This window comes from Vombatus ursinus, unplaced genomic scaffold, assembly GCF_900497805.2.
Source record: "Vombatus ursinus unplaced genomic scaffold, bare-nosed wombat genome assembly UNPS02014818.1, whole genome shotgun sequence".
NCBI classification, from domain to species: Eukaryota; Metazoa; Chordata; class Mammalia; order Diprotodontia; family Vombatidae; genus Vombatus; species Vombatus ursinus.
Genome location: NW_020954596.1, coordinates 54,124,207 through 54,145,832, shown reverse-complemented (window position 1 = coordinate 54,145,832; position 21,626 = coordinate 54,124,207).

The following is a 21,626-nucleotide window of genomic DNA, read 5'->3' as shown; positions in this document are numbered from 1 at the left end:
AAAAATTCCTCATGTAGATAGCTTGCTGGCAATTGTAACTTTGCATGCATCAAGGTACACTAAGTGTTACTTTCTCAAACTCATCTTGTAGTTACAAGCATTTTCTGTACTCAAACAAAGTGTCCCAGCTGATATTTGAACTAGGAATCATTTTAAGCCTACAGTTTGGTCCTGTGTCACATAAAGTAGAGAGTATTCAAAGGTGCTTCATTTAACACTTTTTCTGTTTCTCATAATGGTGATTTTATTATCTTCAGCACTGAGTACACCTGCAAATTTAAACTTGGCTCTAGGTAAAAGAGGAATATGTTTGAACTATGTTGCTCTGATTTAAAATATGAAAGAAAAAAGCTGATATTGGCTTAAGTTCAAACTTGCTGCATTTCTCTGGCTGCTCTGCTTCTGTTATATCTAAACTTGTGGACTCAGTGCATGCCATAGGGAGGAGTGGTAGGCAGGATGCCCATTTTTAATTTCAGTGACTCCCAGGAAGTCTACATTATGTTCTATAAAGGTAAGCATTAAGTGGGAATTACTTATTTTTAGATTTGTAAAATAAAAAAAATCCCAAACCTACTAAGATTAGACAGCTTATCCTGGGCAGAGAATTAATGCCTCCCCCTTAATATATTGCTTTATAAGTCCCTAAAATAAACACCATAGAATCATATGCTACATGACTTTCTAAATTTTTCCCAAGTCTCAGATACATGTTTTGTTTTGTTTTGTTTGTTTTCATTAGAAGAAGGTGGGAAAGGAAAGGGAAGAAAAGATAGAGAACATACAGATAAATGTTGGATGGTAGGGAACATTGTTTTTCTATTATATTAATAACTAATTATTAAATTAGGATTAAGTCTTTTTTTCTCTTTATTTCATCATTCAAACACCAGTACCTGTAGGTCATTCAGTTAGTTTCTGAAGGACAGGGCTGATAGATGATACTTCCAAATCTTCCAGCAGCATGCTTCTTGATCTTGAGCAAGACCCCACCTAACTAGGAGACCTTACTTATGTTTAGAGTGTAAGCAGAACTAATTTAGGTAAATTCCAGCCTTAAAACATCAAGTCTGTGTCTTTGCACCCCTCCATTGGAGTCTAGGGTAACCCAGCTCATTAAGGAGAAAACAAACCAGAGTGGTCTGGGTAGAAATGGATTCTTTGATCCAGCTTGTTGGAGGTGACTGAGACAAGGCATATTCCCATAAGGAAAAGTTAAATACTTTTTAGCCCACCCTCTCATCAATATGCCCCTTTAATTAATTGTTCATCAATCAAGGTTGATTTTCACCTGTCAGTTCCCCCCACCTTTTCTAAAAGCATATTAAAACATTCAGTATCTCCATCAGGTGTCTTTGGTTACTGAGAGTAACATGCATCAATTTATTGTCAGCTAGATTAATTAAATTGATCATTAATTACCAAACTCTGGCTCTTAGGTTTTTCATTCATTTCAGTGGATAAGTTGATGGATGGATGGATGGATGGATAGATGGATGGATAGATAGATACAGATTTGAGATTACAATCAGATTAGACTTTGGGGAAGTAAAAAAAGTTGGTCTATTGTCTTCTCTTACTTCAAGTCTCAGTTAAAATCCTATCTTTTATAGGAAGAATTTCTCCACCCCTCTTAATTTTAGTGCCTTCTGTCTGATATCTTTCATTCATCCTGTATATAGATTGCTCCATGAATGCTTGCTTGTTGACCTCTCCATTAGACTGTAAGCCCTTTGACAAAAGGGACTGTCTTTTTCCTAGAACTTAACACAAGGCCTGGCACATACTAGGTGCTTAATCAATATTTACTAATTGACAGGTGCAAAAAAAGAGAGTAAGAAAGAGGGCTCAATAAAATCTCTCTCATTCACAAATCCCAGTCATGTCATAAAGCACTTGTTAAATATCTACTATGTTTCAAACACTGCAATAAATGCTGGGTCCACATAGAAAGGCAAAAATGGTCCCTGGAATCAAGGAATTCAGAATTATAGAACCGAAAAATAACAGACAGTTCCTAATCCAATGTTTTCATTTTACAGATGCTGAAAATTCAGAGATGGTAAGTGAGTGAGCTAAGATGGTGACACAGCTGGAGCTAGAACCCCCAGATCTTGAAATTGAGCCCAATGTTCCCTCCAACAAAATACAATGCCTCTGGCTTACACCTTGTGTACCTCTCTTTTCCAACTTCAACAGAATTATTCCATTTTTTGGTTAATCTTCTTTTGCTCTTTTCCTCTGAGCTTTTTTGGAATGTAATATGCACTGAAATATCATTTTACCATTATATAAAATGTTATATAAATGAGACTTGTCATAACTCAAAGATTCTATTCTTAACTCAGACTTGATAATCATCTAGAAATAGCATGATGACTCATCACTATTGGTGCTCCAGAAATGCAGATTACTGGATAACTTGCTTAAAAGTTAATATAATTTTTTTTCCTCATTCTCATCAGTCCTGGCTGACAGTTTCAATCACAATTCCACAAAAACCAAAATAGATTCACAGAATTCTCAAAAGCCCCAGGGGAAGAGCTAAGGTTTCCGGATAAAGGAAGCCACACTACTTAGTTGACTGGATTATGCAACAACCCACTTGGTTTGTAGTTCAAAGGTTTTGTGGAATGTAAAATGACCCAAGATGCTTAGAATAGTATTATGTTCTTTAAAAGAAGGAAATATGATAATGTGAGCTAGAAAAATCAAACAAATATTAAGTAGGTACTTAATAATATCTGAGGGTTGGGATGAGGTTTCTTCATTTTAGTTGAAGAAAGGAACTATCCTTATAATCTCTTATAAATCCTACAATCACATAGTCCCTGAGCATGGATCTAGAATACGTGCCTAACTACCTCTATGCATGTGGTTGTTTATCCTGTGTCCCAAGTCTTACTAATTTTAGGAGAAGTGATAAAAGAAGCAAGTCCTCACTAGAATTTTCATATTTAGAAGTATCTAACCAGGCAATAGAATGAATAGTAGTCATAGGATTTTTTTTTCACTATTCACTGTTTAGTTCATTTATTCCTATTTGCCTTTCTTTGCCTCCTAGTGGTTAGTATAATGCCTGACACACAGTAATTATTTAATAAATGCTATTTTAATTTGAATTATATTCCATATTCCCAAGCTTGTATAGTTTAGAATCTAGTTGCATATATGAATATGTACAAATATATGTGTACAAATATATGTGTGTATATGTGTGTGTGTATGTGTGTGTATACAGGTATATATATACGTGTTTGCATGTATGCACCTATATGTATATCCAGGGGTGGTGAACTTTGGTCTTTGAGGCCACATGTGGCCCTCTAGGTCAAGTGCAGCTCTTTGACTGAATCCAAACTTCACAGAACAAATCCCCTTAACAAAAGTATTTACTCTATAAAACTTAGACTCAGTCAAAAGGCTGTATCCAAGGACCTAGAAGTTCACATGTGACATTTAGGCCACCTATTCCCCACCCCAGTGCACATTTTGCTTGTATGCATGTAATACTTCTCATTCAAGAGTTGTCCCTGTCTATACTACAAGGAATACTCTGAGAAGTCAGAGAGGAAATATGATTACAGCAAGTGGATTGATAAAATTGCTACAGCAGCAGGATTCTCTAGTCAAGGGGAAATTATAGCAGGATGCCATAGCAGTGGCGGCAGGCTTATGGATTTGCCACTCACTCCTAGAATTTTTCTTGGTGTGTCTAGCATCTACCTCTTGAATGTGGAATGAAGTCTGGCTCAGCTGAATCACATTTTTAAAACCAGTGTTTCCCTGGTGGTGCTACATGGTTACACATCAAAGAACATCACAGCCGCTGAAGTAGCAAAGTAATGGGTAATCTCCAGGACAGTGTAGAGACATATGGTGGGCATAAGGGGTCTGTAATGTAATATAAAGAAAAACAGAATCACTGGCATTGAGTGGGAATTGACCTCAAAGGACTTCTAGTCTGCCCTGGACCTGAAAAACAACTACAGCAATAACATTCATTAAAAATGGTCTTGTAGACAGGCGGAACCAAGATGGCAGAGTAAAAGCAGTGACTTGCTTGAGGTCTCCCCCAAACCCCTCCAAACACCTTTAAAAAATGGCTCTAAACAAATTCTAGAGCAGCAGAACCCACAAAAAGACAGTGAAACAAATTTCCAGACCAAGATAATCTGGATGTTTGATAGGAAAGTAGGAAAGGTCTGTTGCCCTAGGCTGAGAGAGGAGCACAGTGCAGTGTGGGCCTGACAGTCAGAGATGGGGCCTCAATAAAGCCAGATTAGGCCTCAGGAGACTGAATCACAGGCAGCTGTGGTGGTTTCCAGACTTTTCAACTGACAATCACCAAAGACAACTTATGTCAGTGGGAAAGGTCTGTCACACCTGGGTGAGAGAGGAGCATGGTCCAGCCCTGGCTCTAACATAGCATCAGGGTGGCAGCAGCTGCTTCTGAAGTTCTTGGCTCACAGATGGTGGGAGGATGGAGAGTCTGATCAGCTTCTACATTAAGGGACTGGAGGGCTCAAAATATAACATTCTGGAGGTAAAAGGACATAGGATTATAACCAAGAATCACCTACCCAGCAAAACTGAGTATAATCCTTCAGGGAGAAAAGTGGAAATTCAGTGAAAAAGAGGATTTTTAAGCATTCTTGATGAAAAGACCAGAATTGAATAGAAAATTTGACTTTCATATACAAGACTCAAAAGACACATGAAGAGGTAAACAGGAAAGAGAAATCGTAAAGGACTATTAAGGTTGAACTGTTTATATTCCTCCATGGAAAGATGGTATTTGTAACTCATGAGAACTTTGTCAGTATTAGGATAGTTGGAGGAAAGAAATGATATGTATGGATAGATAGATAGATAGATAGATAGATAGATAGATAGATAGATAGATAGATAGATAGATGGCACAGGGTGAGTTGAAGAATAAAATTAAAGGGTGAGAGAGGATTATACTGGGAGAAGGAGAAAGGGAGAGGTAGAATGGGGTAAATTATCTCACATAAAACAGACAAGAAGAAGCTTTTACAGTGGAGGGGAAATGGGGGAAGGTGAGAGGGAATGAGTGAATTTTATTCATATCGGATTTGGCTTAAGGAGGGAATAACATACACACTCAATTGGGTATGGAAATCTATCTTATCCTACAGGAAAATAGGGGGGAAGAGGACAAGAGGGCAGAGGGATGATAGAGAGGAAGGCAGTTTGGGGGAGGGGGTAATCAGAAGCCAACACTTCTAAGGTGAGAGGGTCAAAAGAGAGAATAGAATAAACAGGGGTAGGATAGGATTAGGGGAATATAGTCAGTTTTTCACAACATGACTACTATGGAAGTGTTTTGCATGACTACACATCTATAACCTGTATGGAGTTGCTTGCCTTTTCAATGAGGGTGGGTGGAGAGGGAAGAAGGGAGAAAAGTTGGAACCCAAAATTTTAGAAACAAATGTTAAAATTTGTTTTCACATGCAACTGGAAGAGGAAATAAGATATGCAGTCAATGAAGTATAGACATCTATCCTGCCCTACAGGAAAATAGAATGGGAAGGGGTTAAGAGAAGTGGGGGGATAGAAGGGAAGGCAGATAAGGGGGTGGGGTATTTAGAATGCACACCGTCTTGGGGTGGGGGGAGGGACAGGATGGGGAGAAAATTTGGAAACACAGAACAAATCCCCTTAATAAAAGTATTTATTCTGTAATCAAAATCTTGTGGAAAATCTTGTAGAAGTGAACGTTGAAAGCTAAACATAAATAAAATAATAAAATCTGAAAGAAAAAAAATGGTCATGTAGCCTCTGTTTAAAGACCTTCAGAAAGGAAACCAAATACTCAATTCATCTGATTCCACTTCTGGTTTATTCTAATTGCAAAACAGAGCCCTCTGTAACTTCTACTCATTAAGACTAATTCTATCCTCTAAGGATAATAATTACTATTCCACATGCATGACATTCCTTCACTTTTTTGGAGACAGTTATTATGCCCACCCAATGAAATGCCTTGTCTCTTGTCCCTCATATTTATGGATATATTTGGAATCCAAGTGAAAAACTCAATGTTTTCCATATAAAATTTCATCTTATTAAACATTTTTTGATCACAAGTCATTAAATGGGTTAGCTAAATATAAGAAATGATGTAGATATAACTATTGTTATTGATGGCTTTTTAAAAATTTTTAACAACAGAAATTTCCCAGTATGCCCTTACTACACTGAACCCTCTCTTATAACAAAGAAAAACAGTCAAAGAAATCAAAATATATCACAGTTGTATGCTGATAATAGAAATAACCATAGAAGTAGCAATAATGACAGCTGCATTTATATAGTGAATTAATGTCAGTCAAATTCTTTACAAACACTAACTCTAGGTCTTTGAATAGAGCCAGGAAAATAGGAGGTGCTTAATAAATGTTTATTGACTGACTGACTGATTGGACCTTATGAATAACAATAGCAGTTACTCCAGTCATAAGTAAATCAAACAGAAAACCAGTCTGGTAGTGGAAAAGTTCCAATTCAGAAGATTCCAGTTTACCACTGCAAGCCAATAACCTAAGAGACAATCATTCTGAAAGAGATGAAAGAATTTCTCTATCCTTCAAACCTTTCTACTGTCCATATGTTTGTGAGAGACTAGACTAGTAGTCAAACAGACATGTTCAATCATAGAGATTGAATTAATAGGATCCAACAAATCCAATAAGACATAATTGTTACCTGAGAAAATGCAGCTTTGAAGAAGTATGACCCCTTGAGATGGAGAGAAGTGTTGTCTGTGAACTCTACCAAGATACTGAGACTCAGAACCATCAGAGAACTATATCTAAAGGAAACTTAATGGAGATACTATCTATCATGGGGTAAACATTATTCCATTAACTGGGAACTATAATTTATCCCATTGCAACATATATTCTCTATACATTTAACTCATTACCTGCCCGGGGCCTCTACACCCGGCCCATCACTTGGATACTTACCTTTCCCGGTCTTCGGACCTCTCCGGCCCCTCCGAGGGTGGAGGGGAGTAACTAGACAGAACACCCGAGTTGGCAGCTGCACACGATTTATTGGTTACATGCTCTCCTGCCTCCCATGGTCCCGGCCTCTGCTCTCTCTCCTGCCTCCGACTCCCGGCTCTACCCAGACACCCCAGGTCCTGCTCTTATAGCCCTAGCTCCACCTCATGGGTGGAACTTGCCCGAGCTCCTCCCATGTTCCTCCTTCATAGGTGGAGCCAGCATCTGTTACTGAGGCACTCCCAGTACCCTTTCGGGCAGGTACTAACCTCCAAGCGTCTCTTACTACCCTACAGGAGGCCACGGTCCAGAGCTGGGCCCTAACAATTACCTTTGTATTTTAAGTTTGTACCCACCTTCCCCATGTGTCCTAGATTTTTTAGAGGGAATATTTTTTGCCCTGTTACTACAATTCTTGTTATAAGTATCCTTACTAAAAAGACAATTAAATCTGGCTGATCATCTTGGAAGCATATGAATGAGGGCTCAAGAATGACAGTGCAAGAAAACCTACTGGTCAGTGTTAACCTTAGAACCTTGAGAGTAGTAATCAGCTGCCTCTGGAAATCTAATCTGCCAATATGAGTTGGAATTGTGGAAGTAGCTTCAGAGATTGTCTCAATATCTTTCCATGGTACTTTTAATTTCATATTTTGTTTTTCATTTCTTAGAGCATGATTGTATTCCATTATTCATCTTCCTCATTTTTGTTTAGCCACTATCAAATAATAGCACCCAATTTTATTTATTTTTTTATCACAAGAAATGTTGATATGACTTTTCTAGTACATATAGACCCATTCTTTCTATCTTTGAACTCCTCATAATATGTGTGTCATAGTAGGATTTATGGGGACAAAAGTATGAAAGATGTAATTCCTTTTTACAAATAGTTCCAAATTAATTTTTAGAATGGTTGAACCAAATCACAACTCCACCAACAGTGAATTAATGTTTTCAGAGCCTCATTCAATATTGGTTATTTCTGGTTCTCATTATCTTTTCCATTTGGAAGGATATGAGGTAAAATTCTTAAACTCTGTTTTCATTCATATTTCTTTTAGTAATGTATTAGAAAAAACCTTTAATATGGTTATTGATAGAAGATGTCTTCTTTTGAAAATTGTTCATATCTTTTGACTAAATTACCTATTGGGGAGTAGCTCTCAGTTTTGTAAATTTGTCAGTTGCTAATATATCTTAGATATCAAATATCAATTAACACACATAATGTATATGCATCTATGTATTTCCATCTACATTATATGTGTGTTATCATTCTAAAATGTAATTTTCTTTTATTTTTGCTGCAAAGATTTTGTTCGTGACAAAGTGTCTCAATGCTATATAATCCAAATGGATTATTTGGCTTTTGTGATTTTCTCTATCCCTATTCCATTGCTTATAAATTATCCTAAAAGGCACTTACTTCCACTCTACCTTTTTTATGTCACCATTCATGTCTAGATTACTTACATATTTAGAAATTATTGTGGGATATACTATAAAATATATTCAAAACTTATTTTCCTCTAAACTGTTTTCCTATTCTTGTTAAATAGAGTCCTTTACTAACTAGTTGGTGTTATCAAAATTTTCAAGCATCATTTTGATGTATGGTGTTTTTTAAATAATTTATGTGGTATTCTAATACCACCTATAATAAAACCTCAATTATTTAGATTAAAGGAAAAAGACATCATAAATTATAGATTATTATTTAATATATTTTATACATTTTGAGAACCACAATCTAAAGTGTATTAATGGAATTATGGAATCTCAAAATCTACAATATGTGACTGGGGAAGTCAAATATCCCTGATAGATGCTACTTTCTATCTGTGTGACCTTATGCAAATAAAATTAGTTTTATATTTCATTTTCCTTCTCTGTAAAAGGTGGAAGGTATACTAAAGGTTATTTATAGTAAAAAGGTTATTTGTGATAAAAATCCTATGGTCCTACCTATGAATCTCTTTGACATCATTAACTAATGTTCATCTACTTGAATACCTTCATTAATGAAGGAATTCACTATCTCACAAAGTAAAATAGGGTGTCTTGTAACCTAGGATAAAGATATGTTTGATGTTCTTAATTGAAAATGAAAGCCTCAAAATATTTACGCTACTTAAAAGGAGAAATACCAAACCCTTGAGCAGTATCTTTCTATCTAATGTCAATATTTTTGGAGACACCCTGTTTCCCAGAGCTAAGGCCCAGCAAGCAGGATGTACCCTGAGCTTGGCATAACAACAATCCTTTGTGCTTTGGATGATCTCACTCATGGACAAAGTATATGTCTCACCCATGTAGTCAACGTGCTTTGATCAACCCCTGGTGTTCACTGACTCCCCTATTTCCCAGAGACCTAAGAGCCATCCATCACACCTCTTGACGTGCTCACAAACCCTGTTTCTTGTAACAGCTAAGTGAACTGAACCAAGTACTGTATTCCTGTTCCTGCCATACTAACTCTGGTTCTGTTTGTGTCTGTGAGCCAAGCAACTTGGAGACTGTTCCCAGAGGACCCAGGAATGCCTGCATTGTCCATGCATGAGCTTGCCATGGGAATGACTAAGAATAATTGTCATAGTCCAGCCCATTTGTGGTTTTTATGTATATAAGACCTGCCTTTGCCCCAGCAGGTTAAGCCCCCCTACTCAGGAGGATTTCCACTTGCAAGTTTTTTCCTCACTTTGAAATTTATTAAACTTCTGTTTGTGTTCTGACTCTCCTATTTCTGGCCTGCTTTGTGCAGTTCTGTCTACCCACAAGTTAGAAGCTGGTTCCAGTCAAGTTGACACCACCTATATCTTCTTTTTAGATATATATGGGTTTAGCTCAGTATTTGAATACATATCATTCAGCCTTCCTTTCGAGGCTATTACTTTCTTTTCCTGGTTCCCTTGTGTTTAGGTACCTTAAAAGAGACAAGGTAATGTAGGACAAAGAGTACTGAACTTGATGGCAGAACACCTGAATTCAAGTCCTTTGGTGTTTTCTAGCTGGTGATCCTCAACAAGTCAGTTAACTACATTTAGTTCTAATTTCCCCCCTCGTAAGAGGATGAAAAAAACCTCACCTAGATAGTGTGTTGTGAACATTAAATGAGCTACAGTCTTGTGAACTAAATGCTATGTAACTTATGTGTTATCAGTATAATAGCTAGCATCTATATAGCCCTTTAACATATGTAAAACATTTTATATGTATACCTCATGTGATCCTTACAACAATACTATGAGATCAGTTATAATTGTCCACACAATTCCACAAAACAAAGAAACATGAGCAGAGAAAAGTTGCCCAGGACAACCTAGCTAGTGAACATGTAGGGCAGGATTTGAACTCAGGCCTTCTTTATTCCAAGTCCAGCACTCTATCCATCTAGCTATCATTATAATTCATTTTTAAAATTTTCTTCACTTTGCTGCCTATGGAAGAAAAATTAAAAATCTTGTTGGTAATATGAATCACCAAAGGCTAAATTCCCTCAAGACCTAGGAAGTTTTGTCAATCACTTAAAATTGAAATAAAAAAAAAATCCCTCTTTTTTCTTTTACCATCCAGAGCTGGTTATTTAACAAAAAGTAAGTAGATTGTTTCTCTAACAGCCTATTGTACCAGTTACAGCTTGAAACACAAATTGCTCAGTTAAAGGAACTTACAGAGGACCTAACATTTTGGTCAGCAAAATTAAAGAGAAACAGAACAGAGGAAAAAAGCTGGTTTTTGAAATGAAGCACTGAAGCAGATAATCAAAACAGTAAGTTCTCTGTCCTATCTGGGCAAGCTATTGACCAAGTCCACCTGGATGAAATGGTTGAACACTCCAATTTGGTTCACAGATTTGCAAGATTTTGAGAGAGACCAATTAAAATGCTATATACACAAACACATACACACACACAAACACACACACACATATATCCAATATTATGACCAAGAAGTCCTCAAGGCTTATATATGCATGCCTTTTCTTAATTACAGTATTTCCAAACTAAAATATTTCATTGGCATAGGTTCCAGAGAATTAGGTACATGTTTTTGATTTAAAAAAAAAAGATTAATTAGCTAGAAAATATAGCAAAAGCCACAGTGTACTGTTTCTAAACAATGGATTTTAGCGTTGGCCTTGAGAAAATATTAAGTGTTACGAGAATATATTTGTTATGATAAGATTCCGAATTTGGAGTTGTTGAATTGGTGACACAGTTTGATTCAATTACACATCTAGAATCATAATATCTTAGTATCTGGCCCTTGAATCAGAGAAAAATTGCATGTAGAAAACAAATATTTAATGACTCTTTAGTTCTTATAGAATTCAAATTTCCTCTAACTTTGTTATGTTGAGTACAGGTACCATTTGTTTTAAGCAAAAATAAAGGTAGATTCTTCTGCCTGAATTTTTGAAGTGTGGAAAACCAACAAATACTGATATTGGGAGATGCTCTGTACATTTTCATAGTGTATGATTTACTGGAATATACAAGGTCTTCCCCACCTTCAGTTATACTCTTCTATCTATCTAGTGGATATACTCAACTTTAGGGACATGGCCAGGATAAAAGAAAAGAATTAGGGGGTTCAACATTCAACAAGTATTAATTATTTACTTTGTGCCACTCGCTATGCTGAGCCCTTGAGGGTACAAAGACTAACAAAACAAAAACTCCCTGATCTCAAGGAATTTACATTCTATGGGGAAGAGAAGATAGATGATAGATAGATAGATAAATAGATAGATAGATAGATATAGATATAGATAGATATAGATATAGATAGATAACAAACATATACATGCACACATTTATACATACATACATATACACATATGCATTCATGCATACATAGAATAAAAATAAAATAAATACAAGATAGAGAGGGAAAACATTAAAAGTGAAGAGTAGAGAAATCAGGAATAGCATACGCATGTATAGTGGTATTTAATTCTATGTGGTGGTAGAAAGAAGTAAATATGTTCCAGACAGGGAAGACAGCAAGTTCAAGGGTACAGAAATTCTAGATGGGATGAACATGAGGATGCATATAGATGAATATAGAAAGATGGGTTCAAACCAGGATTGTTCAAAACCAGATTTAAAAAGTGATACAATTGAGGAATGCCTTTCTGTAGTTAGTTTCCTAAATAATTTTGCTTAGATGCACTCCATGTCACTACCCTCAGAAGCCTGAATAAAGCATGAAAAAAGAGCAAGTGGAAAGGAAGAGGGGCAGGAAAAGGGTCATTTACCAATTATGTTTCTGGGAGCCAGCAACAAAAATAATAAGCAAATTATTCCTTTCCTGCCTGAAAGCAAGGAGAAAAAAACAGAAGAAGAAGAAGTTCAAAACTTTTAAACAGTTACAAGTAGTTGTTGTCAAGAAGTGAGCAGTAACTTGGCATAGCAGACAGAAAGCCAGTCAAGAATCAGGATGACCTGGTTCCAAGTCTTATCTCTAACACATACTAGCTATATCACCATGAATAAATCACTTAACCTCTCAGTATTCCCAGACAACAATTTGTCAATCTGCATAGGTAGAGTGAGTTTCTTTGTTATTTATTCCACCCTAAGAAATAGAACATTTTATGTGCTATGGATCCAATTGTAGCAAAACTTATACCTGTGAAATTCATTCTATTCCTTATGAGAATCATGAGCAAGTGATGATTTCCCTCACCACGACAATAAGCATTTGCTTAAATTTAAACATTTTTAGTTATATAAAACATCGTACAGAAAGAAATAACAATAAGTGAAAGTGTTCCCAAAAGAATTAAATATTTAAGTCTATGAATTTTAGAGAAAACAGCATTTAGGTTGCTCATAAGGAACATAAGACATAAGAATGAGAGCTAAAATGTGTTGTCAAATATTTATTTTATTAATGCAATGCAACAATTCTGGATGCTTCAAAATAGTGAATAAATTGACATATTTTTGCAGTTCACATTTAATTTTATTTCATTTCCATCTATTTGTAACTTAATTTTTAAATTCTCTAATATTTTATTAATTTTGAAAAAAGTAAATGGAAACCAGTGAGATATCCTGTGCCCCAGTGCAGTGGAGCAGGCAAATGCAAACTCCTGCTGCCTTAGCATAGCCAGGGGAACCAGCAGACTCCAGCTCTGAGAACCACCATGTGGATCAGCACAGCCCTAGGTGAGCAGACATCCTACAGTGGCTGGACTTCCAAATGCTTCAGTATTGGCCTGACCAGGCATCCTACGGTAACTGGACTTCCACGTGCTTCAGCAAAGTTTGGCACAAACAGGCATCCTCCAGGGGCCAGACCTCCATGTGCTTCCAAAAACTTGACCTCCAATATCAAGATGCAAGAGAAGCATAAATAGGTAAAAAGGGAAAAGAAAACAGAAAGGATTCAATAGAGCTATAAAAATAAACTGTTTACATCCCTACATGGGAAGATGATACTTGTAACTCTCAAAAATTGTATCACTAACAGTACAGATAGAAGGAATAAACATGGACAAAGGATTTGGGTACAAGGTGTATTTGAGGGAATGACATAAAAAATAAGGGATAAGGGAAGGGAGAGGTAGAATGGGGCAAATTATCTCATATGAAGAGGTGAGAAAGACCTATTACAGTAGAGAGGAAGATGAGGGGTGATAGGCATTGCTTGAACCTTACTCTCATCAGTATTGCTCAAAGATGGAATAATATACTCAATCAGATGAATATAGAAATCTATCTTACCCAACAAGGAAGTAGGAAGGAAGGTGATTAAATAAAGGGGTTGGGTGGAGACAGACAGAAGGGAGAGCAGATCAGAGGAGGTGGTATGCAGAAACAAAACATTGGTGATGTGGGAAAGGGTGAAAGGAGAGAGAAGATAAACAGGAGGAAGAATGGGTTGGAGGGAAATACTCAGGTAGTAATCATTACAGTGAATGTGAATGGGATGAACCCTCCCATAAAATGGAAGCAGATAGCAGAGTGGATCAAAAACCAGTATCCTACAATATATTGCTTACAAGAAATATACCTGAAGCAGAGAGACACACACAGATTGAAGGAAAACCTGGAAAGATTTGTATGAAATAATGCAAAGTGAAACTAGCAGAACCAGGAAAACACTACATACAGCAACAGCAACATCATGTCTTGATCAACTATGAATGACAGCTTTTCATCTAAGACAAGTACAAAGGACTCATGAAGGAAAATGTTATCCATATCCAGATAAAGAACTGATGGACTCTGAGTGCAGATAAAATACATTTTTTTCATTTACTTTATTCTTTCTCATGTTTTTTTTTATCTGTTTCTTCTTTCACAATTGTGATGAATATGGAAATATGTTTACATTATAGCATATGTATAAATTATATCAAACTGCCTACAGTTTTCAAAAGAGGGTAGGGGAGGGAGAGAGGGATAAAATTTGGGACTCAAAATCTTGTAAAAATGAATGCTAAAAATTTTCTTGATTTTAATTGTGGGAAAAATACTCTTCAAAGCAAAAAAAAATAAAAAAATAAAAAAGTAAATGAACTCTCTTCAAAGGGGAAACAATGAGACATTTTTGATGTGATATAGGTAATATCTATGTGTAATAGGTTAAAAAAACCTTTGAATTAATTCAAACTGATTAGAAAGGAGTTGTATTCAAAATAATCATCCATTTGAGTTCAAATATTTTAAACTAGTTTTAATATATAGTCAGTATGTTTGTAATAAGAAGATGATGTTACACTCTATATGTATGTAGGTGTGCATTTGTATGGATAATGCAATTTTTATTACTATTTCATTTTATTTATTTTTGTGAATAGTATTTTATTTTTTTCAATTACATGTAAAGATAGTTCACAACATTCATTTTTATAAGATTTTGAGTTCCAAATTTTTCTCCCTCTCTTCCCTCCTCCCCAAGACTGCAAGCAATCTAATATAGGTTGTACATGTGAAATCATGTTAAACGAATTTCCACATTAGTCATGCTGTGAAAGAAGAAAACAAAAACAAAAGGCAAAAGCCACAAAACACAAAGTGAAAATAGTATGTTTTGATCTGCATTCAGACTCCATAGTTCTTTCCCTGGATGTGGATAGCATTTTCCATCACAAGTCATTTGGAATTGTCCTGAATCATTGCATTCCTGAGAAAAACTAAGTCTATCATAGTTGATCATTGCATGATGTCATTGATACTATGTACAGTGTTCTCCTGATTCTGCTCACTTCATTTAGCATTAGTTTATGTAAGTCTTTCCAAGTTTTTCTGAAATTTACCTTTTCATCATTTCTTATAGAACAATAGTATTCTATTACTTTCATATGTTACAACTTGATCAGCCATTGCCCAATGAATGGGCATTCCCTCAGTTTCTAATTCCTTGCCACCACAAAAAGAGCTGCCATAAATATTTTTGCACATGTAGGTCTTTTGCCCTTGTTTATGATCTCTTTGGTATACAGACCTAGTAGTGGTACTGTTGGATCAAGGTGTATGCACAGTCTGATTGTCCTTTACGTATAGTTCCAAATTGCTCTTCAGAATGTTAATATAAGTTCACCACTCCACCAACAATGCATTAGTGTCCAAATTTTCCCACATCTTCTCCAACATTTTTCATTTTCTTTTTCTGTTACATTAGCCAATCTGACAGGTGTGAGATGGTACCTCAAAGTTGTTTTAATTTAATTTCTTCATCTGAAAACTGCCTGTTCATATCCTTTGACCACTTATCAATTGGGGAATGAGATAATACCATTTTTTTAAAAAAAGTTACTTGTTCTATACTTCTTGTTTGATGGTTTGTTTTTCATTATTAGTTACTAAGTCAGCAGGAAAAATCAACTAAGCATTAAAAGTCATCTCAAAAAGAGAAGTTAAGGGAAAAGTAATAAGTATTTATATGGTTCCTACTAAGTACCAAGTACTGTTCTAAGTACTTTACAAATAGCTCATTTGATCATCACAATAACTCTGGGAGGTAGATGCTATGATTATCCCATTTTTACAAAAGAGAAAACTGAAGCAAATATAGTTAAGTGACTCATCCAAGATCACAGAGCTATGAAGAGTTTGAGGTCAGATTTGAACTCAGGTTTTACTAACTCCAGGACCAGTGTTCTATCCATTGTGCCACCTTGCTGACTCTAGAGATACATAAGGTACAGATACCTTAGCTATAAATAATATTATAATAAGGCTCCTTTTATCTACACAACTCTTTACATTTTTTAAACAAAAAAAGGTTGAAAAATATAGTTGTCTAGCACCATATTCCAGGTTTACCCTCTCTGTGTTCCTTTCTGTCTTCCTCACAAAATTCCTTTATCTTTTAGTTATGTGATTAAGGGAAATAATTTGATAGGTTTGTTCATGATAATGTCTTAGTGAATGATAATTTTAATATGATAGCCTTCTAGAAGGCATTTTCATTTATAGATAAACAGCTAGAGATGATAATACTTCAATGAATCTATGAAATCTTTGATGTGGTTACCTGCTACTCCCCAGTGCATCTGTGGAGGGTACCCACATCAAAGACAGACCCTCAAATACAATTTTAAGCTCTAAATTAAGTCTCTTTTAATAAAATATATTCCAGATGTGAAACTATCAAATTAGGAATTTAAAGTTGTTTATATCTCCAAACAACCCCCAACCCAGGTAGAGTTGTACATAACTAAAAAGCTTAACTAGATGGAAAGCTTTCAAAGATTCAGGGGGAAAAACAATTTAATAGGCCTGGGCTAGAGCCAAGCAGTATAAATTGCTGATGATCATCATGCTGCATTTAATTCTATCATGTGGACTTTATGAATATTGCTTTTATATAGCATTTCAACATATTGTACATGCAGTATCTAATGTGAGCATTTCAACCACTCAGAGACATAGATAATAAAGGAATTATTAACCCTAATTTTACAGATGAAGAAACTGAGGTTCATACAAACATAAGGAATTTCAGATGTATAATTGAAAACCAGGTCTTCTGGTTAAAAATTCTGAGAAACCCCACACTTCATTCACCATTTCAAGCTGTTTCTTCAGTACATCTAGTGGGCTATATTTTTGCTTTTCATAAAAGTGTGTAATTAGCATTTTCATTCATTCATTTTGGCTTCTAAAGCAAGAACAGATACTGGTTTTCAAACAAATATTAGGTGGTAATCATATTTTACCTATTTTGTTTTATTTAAAAGATCATTAGATTATGTTCTAGACTGTGCACTTTCCAAGACCTTTTATGTCATTTCCTTTAATATGTCAGGTTCAATTTCCCAGAAAAATTGTTACCAGTAATACATTTTGGCATGAAAACTATGCTCTACAACTCCAACCAATTTTCTTGAATTTCTTTTCACTGTAAATATATTCTACTTCTTTTATAATGTATTAGACCTCATCAAAATAAATGGTCATTTGTTATGAGCTACTTTTTAGTTTTTCATTTGAAACTTCTCATTACAATTTCCACCAAATGAAGAAGTTTATATATCATTCTTTTGATGGGTCAAAGTTTCTCTTATGACTTTCTATGGTCCTCTTAGATTTATATGCTAACAATATGTGCACTTACATTTCTGTCATATTTGATATCAACCTAATCATTAAGTAATCAGGTTTTACCAGTAGCAACAGGGATATAAATGTCATTGAAAGAAGCAAAATAAAAATAATGATGGACTAAACTTGAACTTCCTAAAATACAAGTTTAGTTCATAAGACATATTCAATCTATTTTTCCCAAAATATATTTTCTTCTTAGATAGTAAGTGGAAAAGGGGTTACATATTCCTAAATTCCCATTTCATGATGTATTGAGTAAAACACTTAAAGTCTTTATTCAGTGTTAGTCACAGGTTAGTTGCAATTAATTACAAATCAATATAAATTTATATTAACATAGGTACTTTAGGTACTATAAAAATCAAATAAGTAGATAATGCAGAACCTACCTATAAAACCTTACAGATTTTTTTTTGTCAGTTAATGAAGAGTTATTGAATGCCCACATAGTTAAACTGTGGTCTTTATCAATACTAAATGAAATTACAGATTTAACTTTTGAGAGTGCTATTAATATTAATGACACAACTATCTGCCCAGTCACTTAGGCTCAAACCTTAAAATTTTTTCTCTCTTCTCCATTATTCAACCTCTAAATATGGCCATTTGCCAATTCAAATTTGTTCTTCCTTGATAACAATGTTTTTTTTTTAATTTCTTTGTTACTCTCATAAGCATAGATTATTAACTCTCATATTTTTAGGTCATTTGAATGTGCTTTTGTTGCTATTCTAAATGCTTAACCTTTTCTATGACCAAAAAGTTGATACACTACAGGTGGGACTGAATCACATCTATGTTGTCTTTCTTGTTGTAATTGAGACAAGATGACATAAAATCATTTCTTTTTGCTTTTTTATTTCTTTTTAATTTATGTTATAATTGTATTTAATTTGTAAATGAACAATAAAACAAACATATCTATAACATGGTATTATAAAAAAAGATTATTGAGCATTGAACTACTAATCTATTATGTGTAACTTGATATTTCTTTTAAATATATAATAAATTTATTCTGTAAATTTTTTCTTCCCTCCGCCTGCTGCCCTAGAGAAGACTGCCATTAGAAACAAATATGTATACATGTACAATCATTCTCTACATACTTCTATTCAACAGTTCTTTTTCTGGATGCAGATAGTTACTTCTTTCATATATTATTTATAGCTAATTTGAGTATTTATAATAGTCTAAATGACTTGCTCACCTAAATTTCTTCTTAAAACAATTTTGCCATTATTGTATATGATATTCTCTTGGTTCTGCTCATTTCATTCTTCATTATTTCATTATTTAATGATAATTTCTAATAGGATGACCTTCTCATAGATACTTTTTGGAAAGACAAAGGAACTAGAGATACTAGCTTCATATTTTACCCAGAGAAAAAAGAAAAGAAATATTCCATGGGGCACTTAGTCCTTTCCTTTCTAATGTTCAATATAATCATAAGCAGAGATAGACATGACAAAATGTAGCGTACGGGTCAATATTTGTTGCAGGGGAGCAAAAGTGATAGAGACATTATATGACAAACTTGAAAAGGTCTTCAAACCAAATATTTATATTCTTATTGTCTTTCTTCAGTTTTATAATTAATAGTGAGAATGGCAGTAAACCTATGTTGAAAGTAATTATCTCAAGACCAAAAGAAAAAAGATGACAAAGGCTTTGCATCTCTTTCATGAATTCTTTCATCAAGAAGATATTTAAAAACATGAGAACAGAGATCAATATTAATCTTAAAATAATAATATCTATATTAATAAATAGGGAACAACTTGTTGATACAAAAATCATTTCAGTTTTCTGGGCAGTCACTAACTGGTAAAAATAAAGGGTAAAATAAACACCAGAATAGAAAAGAGAATAAAATTTATCCTATCTTATCCCTTATCCTATCTCCTTTCCCTCCGACTATTCTATAAATTAAAAAGACTTTTATGTCCTTCTAAATGTACATATTTTTCCCTCTTTAACCTAGTTCTGACAAGAATGACATCTTATCACTACCAGTCAGCCATCCCTTTTATCATGCACTGTAAGAGTTGTCCCATTCACCTCTCATTTGTATGAAAAAATTGTTCCATTTTACCTCTCCCTACCTCATTTTATTTTTAGGATAATCCCATCATAGTCAACTCAACCCTAAGCATTCTATCTATGCATGCCCTTTCAAACTAACCTAGTAATAGTAACATTTTTAAGAGTTACAAATATCATTTTCCCATATAAGAAGTAAACATTTGGATCTTATTAAATCCCTTATAATTAGTCTATCATGTTTAACTTCTTATGTGTCTTATGAGTCTTGTAGATCAAATTTTCTGTTCAGTTCTGGACTTTTCATCAAGAATAAAGTCCTTTAATTCAGTAAACATCCATTTTTTTCCTTGTAGGATTATGTTGAGCTTTGCTAATTCAGTTATTCTTGTTTGCAAATCTTTTCTATGACCAAAAAGTTGATACACTACAGGTGGGACTGAATCACATCTATGTTGTCTTTCTTGTTGTAATTGAGACAAGATGACATAAAATCATTTCTTTTTAATTTTTTATTTCTTTTTAATTTATAAGTTATAATTGTATTTAATTTGTAAATGAACAATAAAACAAACATATCTATAACATGATATTATAAAAAAGATTGTTGAGCATTGAACTACTCATCTATTATGTGTAACTTTCATCGATAATTTTTTGAAAGTCAATGTCTAGGTTCTTCTTGTGATTGTGACTTTCAGGTAGTACAATAATTCTTAAATTATCTCTCCTGGATCTATTTTCCAGGTCATGTTCCATTTCCTTCATTCTTTGAATGTAGAAGCTGCTAAATCTTGTGTTACTGTGACTGTAGTATTACAATATTTAAATTTCTTCTTTCTTATTGCTTGTGGTATTTTCTCCTTGACCTGGAAGTTTTGAAAATTACCTATAATGGGGGCAGCTAGATGGCACAGTGAATATAGCACTGGCCCTGAAGTCAGGAGGACCTCAGTTCAAATACGGCCTCTGACCAAACACTTGACACTTACTAGCTTAACCCAAAAAGCAAAAGAGGTCCAAAAAGCCAATGAGGAGAAGAATGCCCTAAAAAGCAAATTGGCCAAATGGAAAAGGAAGTCCAAAAGCTTACTGAAGAAAATACTTCCTTAAAAATTGGAATAGAGCAATTGGAAGCTAGTGATTTTAGGAGAAATTAAGAAACTGTCAAACAAATCCAAAAAAATGAAAAATTAGAAAATAATGTGAAATATCTCATTGGAAAAACAACTGACCTGGAAAATAGATCCAGGAGAGAGAATTTAAAAACTATTGGACTATCTGAAAGTCATGATCAAAAAAAGAGCCTAGATATCATCTTTCAAGAAATTATCCAGGAAAACTGTCCTGATATTTTAGAACCAGAGGGCAAAATAGAAATTGAAAGAATCCACTGATCTCCTCTTGAAAGAGATCCCCAAAGGAAAACTCCTAGGAATATTGTAGCCAAATTGCAGAGTTCCCAGGTCAAGGAGAAAATATTACAAGCAGCCAGAAGGAAACAATTCAAGTACTGTGGAAACACAATCAGGAAAACACAAGATTTAGCTGTTTCTACATTAAGGGACCAGCGGGCATGGAATATAATATTCCAGAGGGCAAAGGAGATAGGATTCCAACCAAGAATCACCTACCCAGCAAAAGTGAACATAATCCTTCAGGGGAAAAAATGTGGTCATTCAGTGAAATAGAGGACTTTCAATCATTCTTGCTGAAAAGGCCTGAGCTGAACAGAAAATTTGACTTTCAAATACAAGACTCAAGTGGAACATGAACAGGTAAACAGGAAAGAGAAATCATAAGAGACTTATTAAGGTTGAATTGTTTACATTCCTGCATGGAAAGATGATATTTATAACTCATGAGACCTTTGTCAGTATTAGGATAGTTGGAGGGAAAAATTATATGTATGTATATAGATAGATAGGTAGATAGATAGATAGATAGATAGATAGATAGATAGATAGATAGATAG